Genomic DNA, 19,018 nt, shown 5'->3' on the forward strand with positions numbered 1-19,018 from the left:
AGCTCAAAGCTCACTTCATGCTCCCTATAAAGGTCTGATGTTGCCTCCAGCTCTTCGGTATCTGATGTCAAGGCTAAGAAAACTGAAAGCAAATCGATTGTTTTGGTTTCCAAATCTCCATTACGACCAAAACCCGAAACCACCTCAAAAGTTCACTACATGTTATTAACCTAGGTATAAGAATTGCTGCAGCAAGTACACAATTAAGCTGCCCTCAGAGTGGGCAACAATGTACTTGCTGTTAGATTTCTAAGCTTAATAGAATATGAGCCTCGATGCTGTGGCTTCCTTGGGTGGGTTCTGGACTGGTCTGGCAGGAGTATATGAAGGTCCAAAGATACAAACCGGAAACTGATCCAATGTTGCAAGTAGCGACCAGACGAAGAAGATCGGTAAACACCAAGTAAACTTTATTGATATAAATTGCCTGACTCAGGCCGAGTTTCGCTCTATTCTGAGCTGCTTCAGGGGCTATGATTGTACTGTTATGTTATGGTAGTCACCTTGTTGTACTAAGAACATAAGAACATAAGAAATTGCCATGCTGGGTCAGACCAAGGGTCCATCAAGCCCAGCATCCTGTTTCCAACAGAGGCCAAACCAGGCCACAAGAACCTGGCAATTACGCAAACACTAAGAAGATCCCATGCTACTGATGCAATTAATAGCAGTTTTTATTCCCTAAGTAAACTTGATTAATAGCCGTTAATGGACTTCTCCTCCAAGAACTTATCCAAACCTTTTTTGAACCCAGCTACACTAACGGGCCGATACAGTAAAAAACGCGGGAGAGCAGGCGAGCGCCCGCTCTCCAGCACGCGCACAGAACACTCCTGTGCGCTACTTGCTAAATTCATGGAATGCCCCCTAGTCCTTCTATTATTCAAAAGTGTAAATAACCGATTCACATTTACTCATTCAAGACCTCTCATGATCTTAAAGACCTCTATCATATCCCCCCTCAGCCGTCTCTTCTGCAAGCTGAACAGCCCTAACCTCTTCAGCCTTTCCTCATATGGCAGCTGTTCCATCCCCTTTATCATTTTGGTTGCCCTTCTCTGTACCTTCTCCATCGCAATTATATCTTTTTTGAGATGCGGCGACCAAAATTGTACACAGTATTCAAGGTGCGATCTCACCATGGAGCGATATAGAGGCATTATGACATTTTCCGTTTTATTCACCATTCCCTTTCTAATAATTCCCAACATTCTGTTTGCTTTTTTGACTGCCGCAGCACACTGAACTGACAATTTCAATGTGTTATCCACTATGACGCCTAGATCTCTTTCTTGGGTTGTAGCACCTAATATGGAACCCAACATTGGTTAATTATAGCATGGGTTATTTTTCCCTATATGCATCACCTTGCACTTATCCACATTAAATTTCATCTGCCATTTGGATGCCCAATTTTCCAGTCTCACAAGGTCTTCCTGCAATTTATCACAATCTGCTTGTGATTTAACTACTCTGAACAATTTTGTGTCATCTGCAAATTTGATTATCTCACTCGTCGTATTTCTTTCCAGATCATTTATAAATATATTGAAACACACACCAGTCCAAAATCAGATCCCTGAGACACTCCACTGTTTACCCTTTTCCACCGAGAAAATTGACCATTTAATCCTACTGTTTCCTGTCTTTTAACCAGTTTGTAATCCACGAAAGGACATCGCATCCTATCCCATGACTTTTTAGTTTTCTTAGAAGCCTCTCATGAGGGACTTTGTCAAACACCTTCTGAAAATCCAAATACACTACATCTATCACCTTTATCCATGTTTATTAAACCCTTCAAAAAAAAGAAACAGATTTGTGAGGCAAGATTTCCCTTGGGTAAATCCATGCTGTGATCCATTAAACCATGTCTTTCTATATGCTCTGTGATTTTGATCTTTAGTTTCCACTATTTTTCCTGGCACTGAAGTCAGGCTCACTGGTCTATAGTTTTCCGGATCGTCCCTGAAGCCCTTTTTAAATATTGGAGTTCATTGGCCACCCTCCAGTCTTCAGGTACAATGGATGATTTTAATGATAGGTTACAAATTTTAACTAATAGATCTGAAATTTCATTTTTTAGTTCCTTCAGATCCCTGGGGTGCATACCATCCGGTGCAGGTGATTTGCTATTCGTTAGTTTGTCAATCTGGCCTACTACATCTTCCAGGTTCACAGTGATTTGGTTCAGTTCATCTGACTCATCACCCTTGAAAACCATCTCCGGAACTGGTATCTCTCCAACTTCCTCATTAGTAAACACAGAAGCAAAGAATTCATTTAGTCTTTCTGCTACGGCCTTACCTTCTCCAACAGCCTCTTCAACCCCTTGGTCATCTAACAGTCCAACTGATTCCCTCACAGGTTTCTTGCTTTGGATATATTTTTAAAAAAAAATTTTTTTAATTAAATTTTAACCAATTTACATTGTCAACAATGTGTCAGAAAAAAACAGAAAATAAAACTAATCTAATCAAAATTGCATGCATGAAGTTTTCTCTGTACTAATATTATAAGAATTAAGGGGAGAACACAATTATTTAAGCAGATACAGGTAAATTCAGTCAAAATTATTTAGTTACCGCAAGGTGTCATGTACCAAAATTTAAATCTAGCCAACCCCTTTAGAGTTATATTAGGAGTGTGAATCCAAATACAGTCGTAATTGCTCAGGCTCTGAAAATATATATCTATCATTTTGATATATTAGTAAACATCTACAAGGAAATCTTAAAAAGAATTCTGCTCCTCTTGATGTCACTTCACTCTTCATCATCAGAAACAATTTCCTTTTCTCTTGCATTTTCTTAGTAATGTCTGGGAAACTCTAATCTGTACCTTTAGAACAATTGACTCTGATGACGAAAAGACAGACGCAGTATAGTGTCTCTGTCCGATAATGACATAAAAGTCACTAACATCGTTGCCCTCGTCTCTATCTTAGTTTTGAAAGATTTTTCTAGTATGACCGTTAGGTTATCAGCGGATACTTGATCTTGAACTTGTTCATGCTTTTCTCCTTCTTTAGCTGGTAAATAAAATACCTTGGAAGTTGCCGAGATAGATGTTTCTGGCAATCCTAAAATATTAATTAAATAACTTCTAAGAAGATCTTTAGGTGTCATCCACCTGGTCTTTGGGAAATTCAGGAACCTTAAATTGGTTCTCCTTATCTCATTTTCAATAACCTCCATTTTTCTCAGAACAATATTTTCAGATTTTATTAAATTGCACTGCACTTCTTTGACCTCTTTAATTTCAGTCTCAACCATTGTCACTGCAGTTTCAACCACTTGTATCTTATTTTACATACTCCGGACTTTGTCCATGTTTTTTTTTTTTACAGCAGTAGTCAACTCATTTATAGCTCTACTCATATCTCTATTCATATCAGTCAGAACCTTCCATATTGCGTCCAAGCATATTGTGTCTGGCTTTTCCAATGGAACATTTACAATCACCTGTATTTCAGTTTCCTTACCTCCTAACTTCAAAGGTTCTTTTTCCCCTCTCTCCACACGCCGTATCTCCTCTTTCTTACCCTTGGAGGCCAAGAAAAACGAGCTCACTGAAGCAGACGGTAGGTCACCATCATTTCTCGGGGTACTAGAAGTCCTTAGATTAAGTTGTTCCAGCGGCATTATCAATAGTTGTTCACTTCCCATTTCTTCTGCAGATTTGTATGGGAGAATGGGGACAGCTGGCGCTCCGGGACTGAGATGTTTCTTCGGCCAGAGGATACTGTGTCTGCTCTCCACAGGGATCACTCGCGGCTCCTTCTTCCAGTCTCTGGTACATGACCTAGAAAGCCTCCTCGATCCGCGGTTGCCTTGAAGAAATATTCGAAGTAAAGGCAGAATTTTCCCAGATCCTTGCCTTTCTCTTGGTATGAGGCATTTTAAATTAGAGGAATTTTCTCAGAAAAAAAAAAAGAGAAAGGGCTTTTCCAAAGGTTCCACGGAGCTAGGCTGTTTCCGTGTTCACCTTGCAACAGCCATCTTGGTTCTCCCGATTTTTAAAAGTTTTTAATATGAGTTTTTGCCTCTGGCGAACAATTTCAAATTTTCTCTTAGCCTACCTTAGTAATGTTTTACACTTAACCTGACAATGCTTATGCTTTTTCCAATTTTTGAAGGATTTTTTTTGTCTAAAATAGCCTCTTTCACCTCACCTGTTAACCATGCCGGTAATCATTTTGCCTTCATTCTACCTTTCTTAATGCATGGAATACATCTGGACTGTGCTTCTAAGACTGTATTCTTAAACAATGTCCATGGCTGTGGTACACTTTTAACCTTTGCAGTTGCAACTTTGTTTTTTTCTAATCATTTTCCTTATTTTATCATCTTTTGAAAATTTAGTGTTAGAGCTGTAAATTTACATATTGTCCCCTTCCAGACATTAGTTCAAATTTGATCATGTTATGTTCACTTTTGCCAAGTGGCCCCACCACCATTACCCTGTCACCAAATCCTGTGTTTCGTTAAGAATCTCTGAAGATATCCGGGTAAATAGCGAGTTATCCAGCCTAGCTGGATTTACCGGATATTCAGATATCTCAGCTCCTCCCCGGAATACCCTCAAAATGCTGAATATAGCCTGGCATGCCTTTTAGTTCGATAACTGTTAGATTACCCATCTAAAGGGCTTTTGAATATGGTTTGCCTCATCTCAGTGGTGGGAAAAATAATGGAGACTCTGTTGAAGGAAAGGATAGTGAACTATCTACAATCCAATGGATTGCTTGACCCGAGGCAACAAGGATTCACCAGAGGAAGGTCCTGTCAGACACATCTGATACATTTTTTTTTGAATGAGTGACTAAAGAATTGGATCGAGGAAGAGTGCTCGATGTGATCTACTTGGATTTCAGCAAAGCTTTTGATACAGTCCTGCACAGGAGGCTTATGAATAAAATGAGAAGCTTGGGAGTGAGCGCCAAAATGTTGGCGTGGATTACAAACTGGTTGACAGATAGAAGGCAGTGTGTGATGGTAAATGGAACCTACGCCGAAGAGAAAATGGTATTAAGCTGAGTGCCACAGGGATCGGTGTTGGAACCGGTCCTGTTCAATTTCTTTGTGAGCGACATTGCAGAAGGGATAGAAGGTAAAGTTTGTCTATTTGCAGATGATCTGCAACAGAGTGGACACGCTGGAAGGAGTAGAGAGAATGAGACGTGATTTAAGGAAACTTGAATGATGGTTGAAGACATGGCAGCTGAGATTTGATGCCAAGAAGTGCAGAGTCGTGCATCTGGGGTGTGGTAAGGATATGTAATGGGGGTTGAAGGCATGCTGTGCACGGAGCAAGGAAGGGACCTTGGGGTGATAGTGTCTAGTGATCTGAAAACGGTGAAGCAGTATGACAAGGTGATAGCTAAATCCAGAAGAATGTTGGACTGCATAGGGAGAATAACCAGTAAAAAAAAACAAAAGAAGGAGGTGATAATGCCCTTGTACAAGTCCTTGGTGAGGCCTCACCTGGAGTATTGTGTTCAGTTCTGGAGACCATATCTCAAGAGAGAGAGATAGGATGGAGGTGGTCCAGAGAAGGCAACAAAAATGGTGGGGGGCCTCCATCAAATGACTTACAAGGAGAGGTTGAAGGACCTAAATATGTATACCCTGGAGGAGAGGAAGTGCAGGGGAGATATGATACAGACCTTCAGATACCTGAAAGGTTTTAATGATGCACAATCAACAAACCTTCTCCGTATGAAAGAAATTAGTTGGACTAGGGGTCATGAAATGAAACTCCAGGGAGGAAGACTCAGAACCAACATCAGGAAATATTTTTTCACAGAGAGGGTGGTGGATGCCTGGAATGTCCTTCCAGAGGAGGTGGTGAAGACAAAAACGGTGAAAGATTGCAAAGGGGCATGGGATAAACACTGTGGATCCCTAAAGACCAAAGGATGGAAATGAAGAAAAAAGTGCACGGGGGTAACTTGCTAATGTGGCGGTTACTGCCCTTAAACAATAAGCCTTCATACTGTTGATACAACTCCAATATTGCTCTCTGCTCCAGTATTGTTCTCTGCTTTAATGGTAGGGGAAAAAAAAAAAAAAAGGGGAATCAGATTCAGACAGCAACCAACAAGAACACTACATTTTAAGATCTGGGAAAACAAATATGATTAGGGGTAACTTGCTGATGCGGCTGTTACTACCCTTAAACAATAAGCCTGATACCGTTGATGCTACCACAATCTTGCTGGATAGACTGGGTGGAACGTTTGGCACCTTTCTGCCATCATTTCTATATTTCTATGTACATGTTTCTATGACCCCCAGTGTCTTTCGATTTCAGTTTAAACCAATTTTTGCCGATAAATTCCCAGATCTTTTCAAAGGCTAATTTATTTAAGGCTAATTACAGAGCAGCTCCAGAGCTGCAGATGCAACATTTCAAGCTCTCCCGCTACTGCTGGAAGCCAGTGCAGGCCAAGTCTTGTCCCCACCCCCCCAATCCCCACCAGCAAAGGCACTCACTCTCCAGTGCTGCTGATGGAGAGTTTCAAATCCTATCTGCTGTCCAGCATTTGAAGCAGGCTCCTCCCACATAAGCACTTCCTGGCAGAATCCCTCCTCCACACAAAAGCAGAAGTGCAGTGCTGAAGAGCATGGGAGCTACAGCAAGCATGGTGCCCAAGCACGAGGAAGGAGGAACCTGGAGCCACCACCGGTAGGCATGATTGCTGTTGCAGTGGGGGGAGAGAGGTTCTTGGCAGAGTGGGGGAAGGTGGGAAGAGAGGGATGTGGAAGAAACGCTGCTGAGTGGGTGCGTGAGAGAAACTGTTTAATATTGTTTTTACTATCCTGGCTTTTGTCCACCAAAATAAACTCCAGTATTTTCCTGGAACAACAATGAGTGTTACGTTTGTCAGCCATGGGAGCCACCCACGACTGGTATCACTCACCCCAATGCTGGTGTCACCCTCTTGACAAGGCAGGAAACACCGCTGTGCTCTGCAGGCCCCAAATTCCAGCATGGCATTGACACTGCCAGTGCGCCATCATCCTGCTCCTCGCTGCACATGATTATATGCGTGCGCGCCCTTCAGCTTGATTTAAAGGGCCAACAGCAGGAAAGGCCTTAAATTGTCTATGGGCTTGCCCTATTTAAGCTCAGCCTGCACTGGCATTCACTGCCTCAGCAATGGGTCTCCTGCTTAGAAGTGTGTGTTGCCAACGTTCCTGTTCCTGCGTTCCTTACCTCGTCTAGCTTTGCGTTCCTTTCGTGTCCTGCCCAGTCTCTTCAGTGTGTCTTCATCTACCCTTGGCCCGATTCTCCAGACCTGACCTCTTGCTTGGACCTGACCATTCTTGCTAGCTGCCTGCACCAACTTCAGCCTGTCTCTGAGTCCGTTAACCTGCTATTTGCACTGAGCCTAGTGTGCCTCTGGACTCTAGTCACCACCTCCACCCTAGGGAACTGCCTAAGTCCTGCCAGCTGCCAGAATCCAAGGGCTGAACCTGCGGAGGCGGTGGCTGGTAAAGGTGAAGCTCCAGACTGTCCCGCTACAGGGCACATTTGCCAGCTGCCAGTGTAGGCCTTAGGGGTTTGCCCTCAAGGCTGTGCCAACTACACCACAGCACTAAGGACTCACATACCCAATACCCTTTACAGAGTCATGTTTTTCTATTGATTTTCTCCTGTTTTAGCACTTGTTATAGTAAACTCTGATAAATTCCCAGGAAGATAAAAAATAATAAAAAATGAAAATGAAAGTCCTTCAATATATTTTTTGGCAAGTCAGGTAAAAAAAAAACCAAAACCTTGTATGACTGGTTAGTATAGTACCCAAGCAGATCTCACATTAGTTTACCTGGGAGATATGTTGCTTTCCATTTGGATACATCCAATCTGCACTTACAGTAGACGCTACTACTTAGGTTTCAAAGTTTTGCTAATTTAACCCCTTTCTGTGATACTTAGTACAGCGTTTACCAACCTTTTCATACCCAAGACACATCTACACTAACAAAAATATAGTGTGTGGCACGCTGACCTCAAAGGAGCAGGCAATGTGGCAGTTAGGAGGACTCAGAGACAAAAGAAAATCTGCTGAACTGCATGCTCCACCAATCTCTCTTCCAAATTATAAAACAAAGGGAAAGCAGGGGGTGGAGACACATATGAACCCATCATAGTGAACCAACTCCCTCTATGTACAAGTACAGGAGAAGTGTGTCTTGGCCAGTTACCTTGGCTGTCACATGGGGCTGCCGGGGCTGCTTCCAACACTCGGAGTGAGTCACATCCAGTGCTCAGTGCCTGCCCTTCCCCTGTTTTACTCAGCCTGGGGATAAGATAGAGGATAGGAAGACTGAAAGGAGGAAGCCCGGGATGGGGAAGTTGTGGAGGTGCTGTGTGCCACACTAAGCAAGGCCCAGCTATCCATGCCCTGCATGCTGCTCATGAATTGCCACACTCCAGGGCTACTGCTATAGCTAGGAAGATGAGGCACACACACGTTCTCAGAAAGCAGCTCCTGCATGTTTAAGAGCCTCCTCGGGTGTCTCTTATTGCTGCAAGGTGCTGAAAGCGGAGTCCAGCCGCTGGCCTGGATCTGAGCGTCAGGCAGTGGTGACTTCTCCGTGGTACGCCTGATCAGGTCTGACGGAACGCTGCCTGGGAAACTGTAACAAGCTGCTTTTTCAAGCAGCCCAGCTTTTGAAGCAGCATCCTGTAGGTGACATGGCTTCTCACGAGATACACATCTCTGAACCTAGTTACTTCACTGAAGATCCATTTTTAACTTCTATCATCCTAATTTTATTTAAAAAAAAATAACAAACAAACTTGGAGAAATGCTTTCATTTTCTTCATTTCACATTCAACCACCTCTCTTTTGCAGCAAAGGGACACACTACTGCTTTAAAGACCCTTCTTTTTGATAACCCATCTACTGCCCTGCAGGAATGTGAACAACAACCGAGGTCTCTGTAGCCAAAGGACTACTACACATCAATCTTCTCTCTAATTTTTGACAGGCAATGTGTGCGAAAAATGTATTTTGTGCAACTTTTTATACACCATGTTCAAATTCGTGCACTGTGAATGCAGTGTACTTGAGAGAGTATTGTTTTAATGAAAATAATTCTACGTTGTTATTTAAGCATTTCATTTATTTTAAATAAATAGAAAAAGCAACAAATAAATTTGATTTCATAATTTTTTTTTTTTACAGTTAAGCATAACTACTATATAGTACAGATATATATGCTATTATAATCATTTTATGTGCACGCTATGTTTTGCTGAGTGCGCAGGGTTCACAAACTGTGTGCGTGTATGGACAGCTTAGAGGTAACAGTGCTGCTATCCTGTGCTATAATTTACTAGTTTATTGGTTCTCAGCTGAATCCGGCAAAGACAAACAGATTTCAGCTATCCTAGACACATAATGCCAATTTTCAAACTGTCCATCCAGGCGCAAAACTGGATCTTGTATGTGTGTACTTTCCCTCCGAAAATTGCCTCGGATACAAAGTATCCCCAGGCTTTTACATCTGCTCTTTTTTTTTTTTTTTTTTTTAACCTCTTTATCTAAACAATTGATAGACACCGATATTGTATTTTACAAGTGATCAGTAACTTAAAATTCTCACACATTTCCTTTCACTTTCTACAGGTTCTTCAGAATATGAGTATAGTTACTATGCTGGTAACATTTCTATGGAAAATAATGTGCGATTTATGAGCATCAGGGCCCATCCACTTTGGACTCTGGCCAGATGGAGGTAAAGTCAATGGTCCACGCAGCTGGAAGAAGATGCTGTCATTGCCCATTTCAGCCGGAAGGAGAAAGAGGCAGCAGCCCAGAGAAAAGGGGAGCTGGCTGTGGTAGCTGAATATCAGGCCACATGGGCCAGAGAGGAGAGCAGCCTCAGAAGTGGGGGAGGGGGTGAGTGGGGGAAAAGAAAGTGTTGGAATTGGGCCGAGGCTAGTTCTTCCATTAAACAAACTAGGCAGTTGTTTAGGGCATCACAAGTTTGGTGGGAAAGAGGCAGCAAAACCCTTGGATACCTTCAGGTGCTACCCACCCACTTTTAAGGCATGGTATTTATTTATTTAAATCTTTTCTATACCGTCGTTAAGAAGGGTCCGTCACAACGGTTTAAAATGGGGCACATAAAATAAGGATGCTGAAATATATTACATTTCCACAGGTGCCATAATGGTTCGGTACATAGTTTTCTAAACAATATAATTGGTTTGTGATACAATACTGTCCAGGAGTTTTCAGTTTTAAAACAATGCTCACTTTAAAAAGTGTCACTTTATCTTATAGTGATGAACTAGAAGATAAAGTAAAATAAAATATACAGCTACACACATTATTTGTTCGTACCTCTCACTTCGCCGGCTTCACTATTTCACTTCTCTATTTGATAGGCTTGCTTGAATAGCCAGGTTTTTAAGCTTTTTCTGAAGGTTTTGCTGTGGTACCACAAGACAAAAGGGAAGGAATGCTGTGTAGATGCAGGGGCTAGAGACAGAAAGCTGGGTGGAAGGGGGATTTGTGGAGAGGATGCAGGGCAGGTGAGGGTGTGGTGGGGGAGAAAGTGGGAGAGGATTCTGGGCATGTAGCGGGGGGGGGGGGGGGAGAGAGGATGCTGGACAATAAAAAAAAAAGGGGGGGGAGAAGAGATTGGAGTGATGCTGATATGCTGAGCAGAATACACCACCATCAACCATGAACTTCTTGTTCAAAGACTCTACTATAAGAAAGGGTTGAGTGACTGGACTTTCCAAGTTAGTTGGAGGGCTGAATAAATCAGAGCCAAAGCCATTGTTCTGTGAAGTCCCGTAAGGGTCAATTCTTGCTCCGCTTCTTTTTTAATTTGTATTTGGTAACCACTTGCCACTCTTGTTCAAGATCGTGGGTAGAGTTGGTTGTCTTTGCCGATAACATTCAAGTCATAGCATCCAAAGAGATTCAAGCTTTTAATCTCCGCTTAGACAGTGTAACGCCCCCTCACCTCTGGTCTGAAGCGCCTCCAACATCCTGCTACACCAAAGAACATGGCTCAGCTTCCTGCAGCTCTTCAGCCCTTTTATAGGTCCTGCTGGCAGGACTTCCTGTGATATGCTCAGATGATATCACATGCTGCCTAGTATAAAGGGAGGCTCGCAACAGGTCCTGCTTTATTTAGCAGTGCTAGTTGCCCAGCGTGTTTTTGTGCGCCCTCAATATTCCTGCTTCTTGTCCTGTGGTTCCCTGTTCCACTCTCTGTTGCTTTTGACTGCCCTGGTGCTTGTACCTGCTTTTCTCATATCGACCTCAGACTAGACTTTGACCTCGCTCAGCTCAGCCAGAAGTCTAGCCTCTGTTACCACCTTTGGATCACAATAGGAAAGTCCTGCCGGCCACCAGAACCTGAGAGCTCAACCCGGGGTGAGGGGGAGGTAGTTTGCTAGGCAGAAGACCCACTCCTGTGATACATCAGCCGCTGCCTGTTAAGACCTATTTTGTCCTTGCACAAGATAGGAAGCACAGTGGCACAAGGGCTGACTACCCTCCCGGTGTGACAGACAGAATAGTGCAATGGCTATACACTCAAACAAAGTAAATCTTGGAAAATCAGAATCTTTATGGATTTCTAAATCAAACAACACTTTAACAACAGCCCCTTGCATACAAAGTACAGAAATTCCTTTGAAAGAAGTACTCTGCACTTTGGGATTAAAACATGCACCAACAAATGTCTTCCCTGGATGAGACTTCACTTTCTTCTTTAAGGTACATACAACATCTTCAGCCCTTTATGGAGAGTCATGGTCTACATGTTCCAATACATGCATTGATTCTATCACAAACCCACTATTGTAACATTGTCTATCAGGATCTGCTTTTCATTCAGTTAAAACAGTTACAAATCTTACATAACACTACAACTAAACTTATCTATAAAAAAATAAATCTATGGCCTTAGAAAATACAACCATGTCATAGTTTATTTAGGTTTCTATACCGTTACATCAGTCTGAAAAGACCATCACAACGGTGTACATTTAACATAAAATACACAAATTCACAGAATGTTCCTGCAGGATTTTCTGGTGATCTGAAGCAACCTTATCAAGCTTAGAAGAAACTTCCTCCACCCGCTGGGAATGAGTAGAGAAAGTTTGGGATAATCCTACTATCAAATCCCACAAAGAGTCCAGGGTAACCACCGCAGGTTTAGAAATTAAGGGGGGAACCTTAATCTCATCGACTGATGTAGTTTCTGCCTCTGTAGAGATGGAATCCAAAGCTGAAATCCCAGATTCGCCTTGCCGAAGAATGCTCCCCATTGGACTTTTTCTCCCAGGCGGGTCCCGACTCAGCAGCGGTGCAAGTTGATGACCTCACTTCTGTGCCTTGTGAGGAAGGTGCAGTCGGTTTCTCACCCGGAGCGGGGTCGAGCCTCATACCATCGTTGTGCTCACCTCCCATGAAAGGCGAATCTGGGATTTCAGCTTTGATTCCATCTCTACAGAGGCTGAAACTACATCAGTCGATGAGATTAAGGTTCCCCCCTTAATTTCTAAACCCGCGGTGGTTACCCTGGACTCTTTGTGGGATTTGATAGTGGGATTATCCCAAACTTTCTCTACTCATTCCCAGCGGGTGGAGGAAGTTTCTTCTAAGCTTGATAAGGTTGCTTCAGATCACCGAATATCCTGCAGGAACATTCTGTGAATTTGCATTCCCTGGAGAGTGACGTGGAAAGTATCAAAAGTACTAATGCTGTTATAATTCGTGAGGTTTTGCCCTCTCCAGAAGAACGGAACATTTGGAAAACCAAGCTAAGCATATGAATCTGAAGTTATTGAATTTTCCCAGAATAATAGGTGAATTGCCCCATTTAATGGTTCGGCATTATTTTTTTGATGTCCCTCAATAGATAAACTTGTTTTTCTACCTTTTAAGTCTTCTATTAATCAGGAAGTTTTGTCTCAATCTAGTAATAATTTATTGAATTTAACTTATTTGGAGAATTCCAATATTGAGGTGACTGATAGATCTATATTGCTTATCTCTCTTTCCCACCCGCAGGATGTTTCTTTAGTTATGAAGTCTTATTTTCAGAATTTTAATGTTTTCTTTTTAGGAGGCTTGGTCAGAATTTTTCCTAACCTAGCCAAGGTGACTGAGGATCGACGAAACATTTCTTTCTATGCATTCTCAAGTTTTAGACATAGGTGCTTCTTTTCTGTTAAGATATCCATCTAAATGTGTAGCTAAATTAGGTGTTAACACTTTTATTTTCTTTGATCCTGATCAATTAAAAGAATTTTTGCTAACTAGAAGGGCCAATCCTACTCCTAACCCATAATCTTCTTATATTATTATGTTATATTAGGAGATTGAATTCATGCTACCAGTTACCATATTTATTTCTTTTTCTTTCTCCTCTTTGGTTTCTGATTCTCCACCCCCATGATTGTTGATTATTACATAGAGAGAACAGATTTGTATTAATTTACTTTTTTTCTTTTTTCCTTATTTTTTTCTCTCTAAATGTTGCTGTACAAAGTTTATTCTTTGTATATTCGAAAACTTCAATAAACAAATAAAAAAACAAATAAAAAAAACCCAAAAAACACCCCCCACCATGTCATGCCAATTCTTCAGAAACTATATTGGTTGCCAGTGTTAGTGAAAATCAAAGGTAAGGGAACAAGTTTTAATGGCTAACAGTTTAGGCTGTTCACACAAAGAGTTTATTATAGTTCCAACAATAGTCAATTCAACATTAAAGAACACATTGGCGGTCCCCCAACACGGACCGCATTTCAGAAAACTACATCGGGATCTATGAACACTAATCCTGCTTACGTCATTCACATGAAAATGCTCCTCTTGTTGAACATTGGCTTGAGTACATCATGCACCTTAGGATCTGCGTTTTGTTTTTTTTTATCATTGATAAAATATCTCCCTCTACTAGAAGACGTGATCACTTTCAGACACTGCTTCAGCGGGAACCGGAACCAGCAGGGCAGAGGACGTGCTATTGATGCTTACATCCCAGAATGAAGAGGGAGAGGTAGGTGCCGCATCGGCTGGCTCTTCCACAGCCCGCCCATCGACAAGATCTCTGTGGCAGTGGGGACACACGGCCTACCTGGCCTATCCGACCTGCCCCACACACCGGAACTGGCAGCACAGAGGATGCGCTGACAATGCTCCCCTCCCGAGGAGCACCATGTCGGCTGGCCCACCTAAAGCCCGCCCACTACTCACCCACTGACAAGACCTAAACAAAAAGGAGGGGGTTTATAATAATTTGTAAAAAAGAGCTTAAGATAGTTCCCTACAAAGTAGAGATTAACCCTCTCCATGAGGTAGCAATTCTAAAATCTCCACAAATAAATTTAAGACTGATGTTGACCACCAGGTATATTACAAAATGATTGCTCACCACTAATTGAATTATTTGCCAAGATTTTCCCAAATCCTTAATTGCAGGAGACTTTAACCTACATGTAGATAAAACACCGAGAACCTTAGCATGTGAAATGTTCATAGAAACAATGGAAGCCATGGGATGGTCCCAAGTTCTTTCCAAAGCCACTCATAAAGCGAGGCATATTCTAGACCTAACTTTTGCCAGTACTAGTAAGTGTTAAATCAATACTTCTCACACCATGTTATCCTGGTCTGATCACCAAGTTATAAAGGCGGAAATAACCTTCCTGTTGTGATGGCCGGCCGCGGGACCACGCAGCCAGCCACACTTACCGCCCCCCCCCGAGCCAGCCCTATGCTCCTTGCGGCATCCCGGAGCCACCTCCATCACTTCTTCCCCGCACGGCAAGGGAGCAGGATTGCCCCCGCCTCGCTGCCTGCTCTGCCCATCTCTAGGCGTGCACGGCTTGCCACAGGACTTAAAAAGGGCCACGGCGGGATGCTCACATCAGCAGCAGGCCCTACTTAAGGCAGCCCCTGCTGCCCAAACCTTGCCTCAGCAACAGGTCATGCTACTTGAGCCTGCTAGTTGCTTTTCAGTGTTCCTGCTTCTCCTGTTCCAGCCTTTGCCCCCGCCTTCTTCTGCCCGGCTCCCAGACCCGCTTTCCCTGTTCCTTGGACGGTTCTTCTGGATTCCGTCTGTTTGCTGCTTGCCCCTGACCTTGGCCCATCTGATTCTGCTTTCACCTGTCGTCCTCCTGGATTTGTCGCCCAGAGACCCGTGCCTAAGTCCAGCTGGCCCCGGTACCCAAGGGTTCAACCTGTGGGGAACGAGGGTTGGTAGTGGTGAAGATCCAGTTGGGTCTCTGCACCAGTCTACGCCGCCTGTCAACAGCGGGGACCCGCGGAGGGAATCCCCCTCTCCTGGTAGCGTCAACCCCCTTCGGTTCAAGGGTCCACATCGCAACACTTCCTCAACCAAATTCATAAAAGTATAGAAGGATAAACATACATTTACCTTCAGGAAAAAGATAGAAACGGAAGTACTTCCAGAATCAATAAAAATAAACTCCCTGAAATAAATAAAGCCAATGCCTCTGCAGTATTTGATTCCTGGTATAAGATTGTCAAAGAAATAGTTGAAGAACTCAGTCCTGTCCAGACAAAAACTATTAACAAAGAAAAGAATAACTCTAAACCTAAGAAACTCTGGTACAATGATGATCTAGGACGCACTAAATAGAACCTTACAAAATTAGAAAAAAAAATGGCAGAAATGCCCATCCCCTGAATCCTTAGGGAAATACAAATCCCCTCTAACAAAATGCCATGCGCTAACAAATAAAGCAAAAAAAGAATACTATGCTAAACAGATTCACGGGGTAATTTTCAATTCTAAATTACTCTCTGATGTTGTTAAATATTTAATTCAGGAGCCATCATCCTCCATCCCGAGAAACTATAACTTCTCAAAGGTCACCTGCAATGAATACACCACATCCTTAGACAAAAATCAATAGATTGAAAACTCCGTTCCCTATCTATCTGTTTCTTCCACAAAAATGAAGATCCACATGGCTGGTTAAGTGGTCTATGTTCGACAGAGCAACTAATCTTGAAATCAGTCAAATCACTGCTAAAATTAACCCTTCTGTTCACCCACGTGTTCCAATTTCAGCCAGTTCCTTGAAACAAGTGCACAGCATAATCATTCCCACAATAATAACCTTAATCGCTCTCTCTCAGAAGGAATTATACACCTGGGATAAAGCAAGCTGTGATAAAGCCAATCCTGAAAAACAAAACCGGCAGAATCAATGACTGGGACAACTATAGGTCCATATCCAACTTGTCTTTTATATCTAAAGTACTGGAAAAGGTTGTGCTATCTCAACTTGTGAATCATTTGGGAGATCAAGATATTATTTTCCCAACTCAATTTGGATTTAGGAAACACCATTCAACTGAGACTTTACTCCTCTCCTTTATGGACTCTCTTCTACGAAGGTTTGATGCTGATGAATCCTATTTTCTTGTGCTAATCAATTTAGCAGACGCCTTTGACACGTGGACCATACACTGCTATGCCATTAACTGAGCAACATTGGAATTGACAGTAGTGTTCACAGATGGTTCTCCTCCTTTCTATCTAACAGAACAATCCAAGTCAAATTGGACAATCACATATCTGATACCTTCCATATTGATACAGGTGTCCCCCTCAAGGCTCAGCCCTTTCAGCAACACTATTCAATAATTATATGCTTCTACTGTGTAAATTACTGGTGGATTTAGGAATCATTTTCTTCTTGTATACTGATGACATACAATTCTACATTCTATTCTCCATTGCTCTGTACTGTATACATACAGATAGGCAGAGATGTAACCAATAATGTTTTGCATTGCATACATGAGCAAATTTACTATGCCATTATGTTTAATAAGGCTGTACTGTCTCGTTTATAAAGAAGTGCCTGATGGATATCTGTACACATAGCCTATTTTTAGAATGCAAAAAACAATGCTCACCTTCCTGCCATAGAAATTGCATGGTGTCTAGCTGCCCAACTCCACCCACAGCTGCTTCAGATAAGGTGCTGAGCACCAGCTGTTCAGAGGGTGTGAAGCTGATTTGGCTGCCTTCTCCCCCTGCAATCCTCCTGGCCTGCTGCTACTTGACATGTCTCCTCAGGTCCCACCACTTGTGCATCAGCTCCTCAATGCTACGGTTGTGGTGGATGCCTGATCCGCTTCCAGATCTGTTCCTTGCTGTAGGCACCCATCCCTTTGGACTGGGGATCGTACAGCAGATTCTGGTACTGCATGACATGCTCAACAAGCATGTCCACCTCAGCTGGTAGGACATTAGGCTTCCTAATCATTGCTCCATATACCTGAGTCATGGTGCAAGTAGGACAGTGAATGGGGCAATAGATACTTTTGTAGGCAGCGTAATTTGTGCCCCTACCCGTGAACATAACGCGCACAGGTGGGTCTGATCTGTGTGCATAGGAGTCGCGGGTCATTAAAATTGATGCGGCACATGTGCACACTGCTAATTAAGATAGAAAGTGAGATGTGTACGCCAGCTAATTTGTTTGTATAGCAATTACACTTGATGGCCGATATATGCATGCTCGTTGATTTGTGCACATTGCAATTAAGATTCATGCCATACATGTGTACGTTCTTTGATTTTGGCATGTTAAAAGAAGGTTCATAATACCTACATGAGTTAATTAGAAATAGGCTTAAGAATGGCAATTCTCCACCCGATCATCATCACACAGCTTGGCTCAAGTGTTAATGATATCCAGTGTGAAATGGGTGAGGAATTTTAAGCAATCAAGGAGAGCATTTTGAAGCTTAAGCTTTATCATTGTAGAGAACATTAACACCTGACTGTCTTGCTGTGTGGCGGAGTGGGTTGATTATCATCTGGCCATGATTGGTTTGATCTTCTCTCTGACCTTTCAATCCAGATCTTGCAGTCTTCACTAGGGATATTATGAGCACAATACCTAGACTGGAGTTTTGTATGCAGCTGCTATAGGAACAAGACTAAAACTTTCTGGTAAGTATGGTTTGCAAATTAAAGCCTAGGGGATCATGTCTATTATCTTTATTAGTTCAGGGACATTTATGTTGAGAGTTTGTATCTCCTATTTTGTTTTAGGTGTCTTTTCTCTCTAAAAGGATCCATGCCGCGCGTATCTTATAAAATCCGGGGTCGGCGCGTGCAAGGGGTGCACATTTGTGCACCTTGCGCGCGCCAAGCCCTGCGCGTGCTGCCCGTTCCCTCCGAGGCCGCTCCGAAATCGGAGCGGCCTCGGAGGGAACTTTCCTTCCACTCCCCCGCACCTTGCCCTTCCTTCCCCTACCTAACCCACCCCCCCGGCCCTATCTAAACCCCTCCCCCACCTGTGTTTTAAAATTTACTCCTGCCACAAGCAGGTGTAGCTGGCGCGCGATTCCCCAGCCCGGGACCCGTTTCGGAGGCCTCGGCCACACCCCCGAAATGCCCCCGGGCCGGCACCACGCCCCCCAGAACGCCCCGAATGACACGTCTTCCCCGACACGCCCCCCAACACAACCCCCTAGTGAAGCCCCGGGACTTACGCGCGTCCCAGGACTTGCGCGCGCCGCCGAGCCTATGCAAAATAGGCTCGGCGCGCAGGGGGGTTTTAAAAGGGTTACGTGCATAACTTATGCGTGTAACCCTTTTAAAATCCGGCCCATAGTGTCCGTTTTAAGATTGGAATAGACACACTCTATCACTTTTAAATTTGAATTTTCAAAAGTTGTGCACATAAAATCAGCATATATGAATATAAATAGCATATACTCACACATATATGTATTTTTAGAAACCTACAACACACACGCGTAAGTAAAGGTGCACAAGTAAATCTGTGTTTGTAAAAAAGGGATGGTGCAGGAATGTTACTAGGCGCGGCCAACATTTATGCATGTAAGTTGTTAACTTATAAGAAATTTGCACATATAGATTTGGCAGCTTACTCGCTTATATTTACACCTGCTCTTTATCTAGAGAAAGTGATTTTAAATGTCTTAAAAGTAAAATACTGACTAGACTGGAGG

General features: G+C 42.9%; 1 protein-coding gene across 4 annotated transcripts in view; it reads right to left on the reverse strand.

Annotated features, from left to right (window-relative positions):
- LOC115084556 (cytochrome c oxidase assembly factor 1 homolog) overlaps positions 1-19,018 on the reverse strand; it is a 157,300-nt gene that overhangs the window by 113,559 nt on the left and 24,723 nt on the right. Inside the window, exon 1 of one of the 4 annotated variants that reach the window (XM_029589559.1) lies at positions 2,308-2,394. The exons of the other annotated variants lie outside the window; for them this stretch is intronic. The gene's annotated coding sequence lies outside the window, so the exon portion shown is untranslated. Of the gene's footprint in view, positions 1-2,307; positions 2,395-19,018 lie in introns of those variants that run through there. 4 annotated transcript variants of the gene reach the window in all.

The sequence above is a fragment of the Rhinatrema bivittatum genome, chromosome 2 (assembly GCF_901001135.1).
Source record: "Rhinatrema bivittatum chromosome 2, aRhiBiv1.1, whole genome shotgun sequence".
NCBI lineage: Eukaryota > Metazoa > Chordata > Amphibia > Gymnophiona > Rhinatrematidae > Rhinatrema > Rhinatrema bivittatum.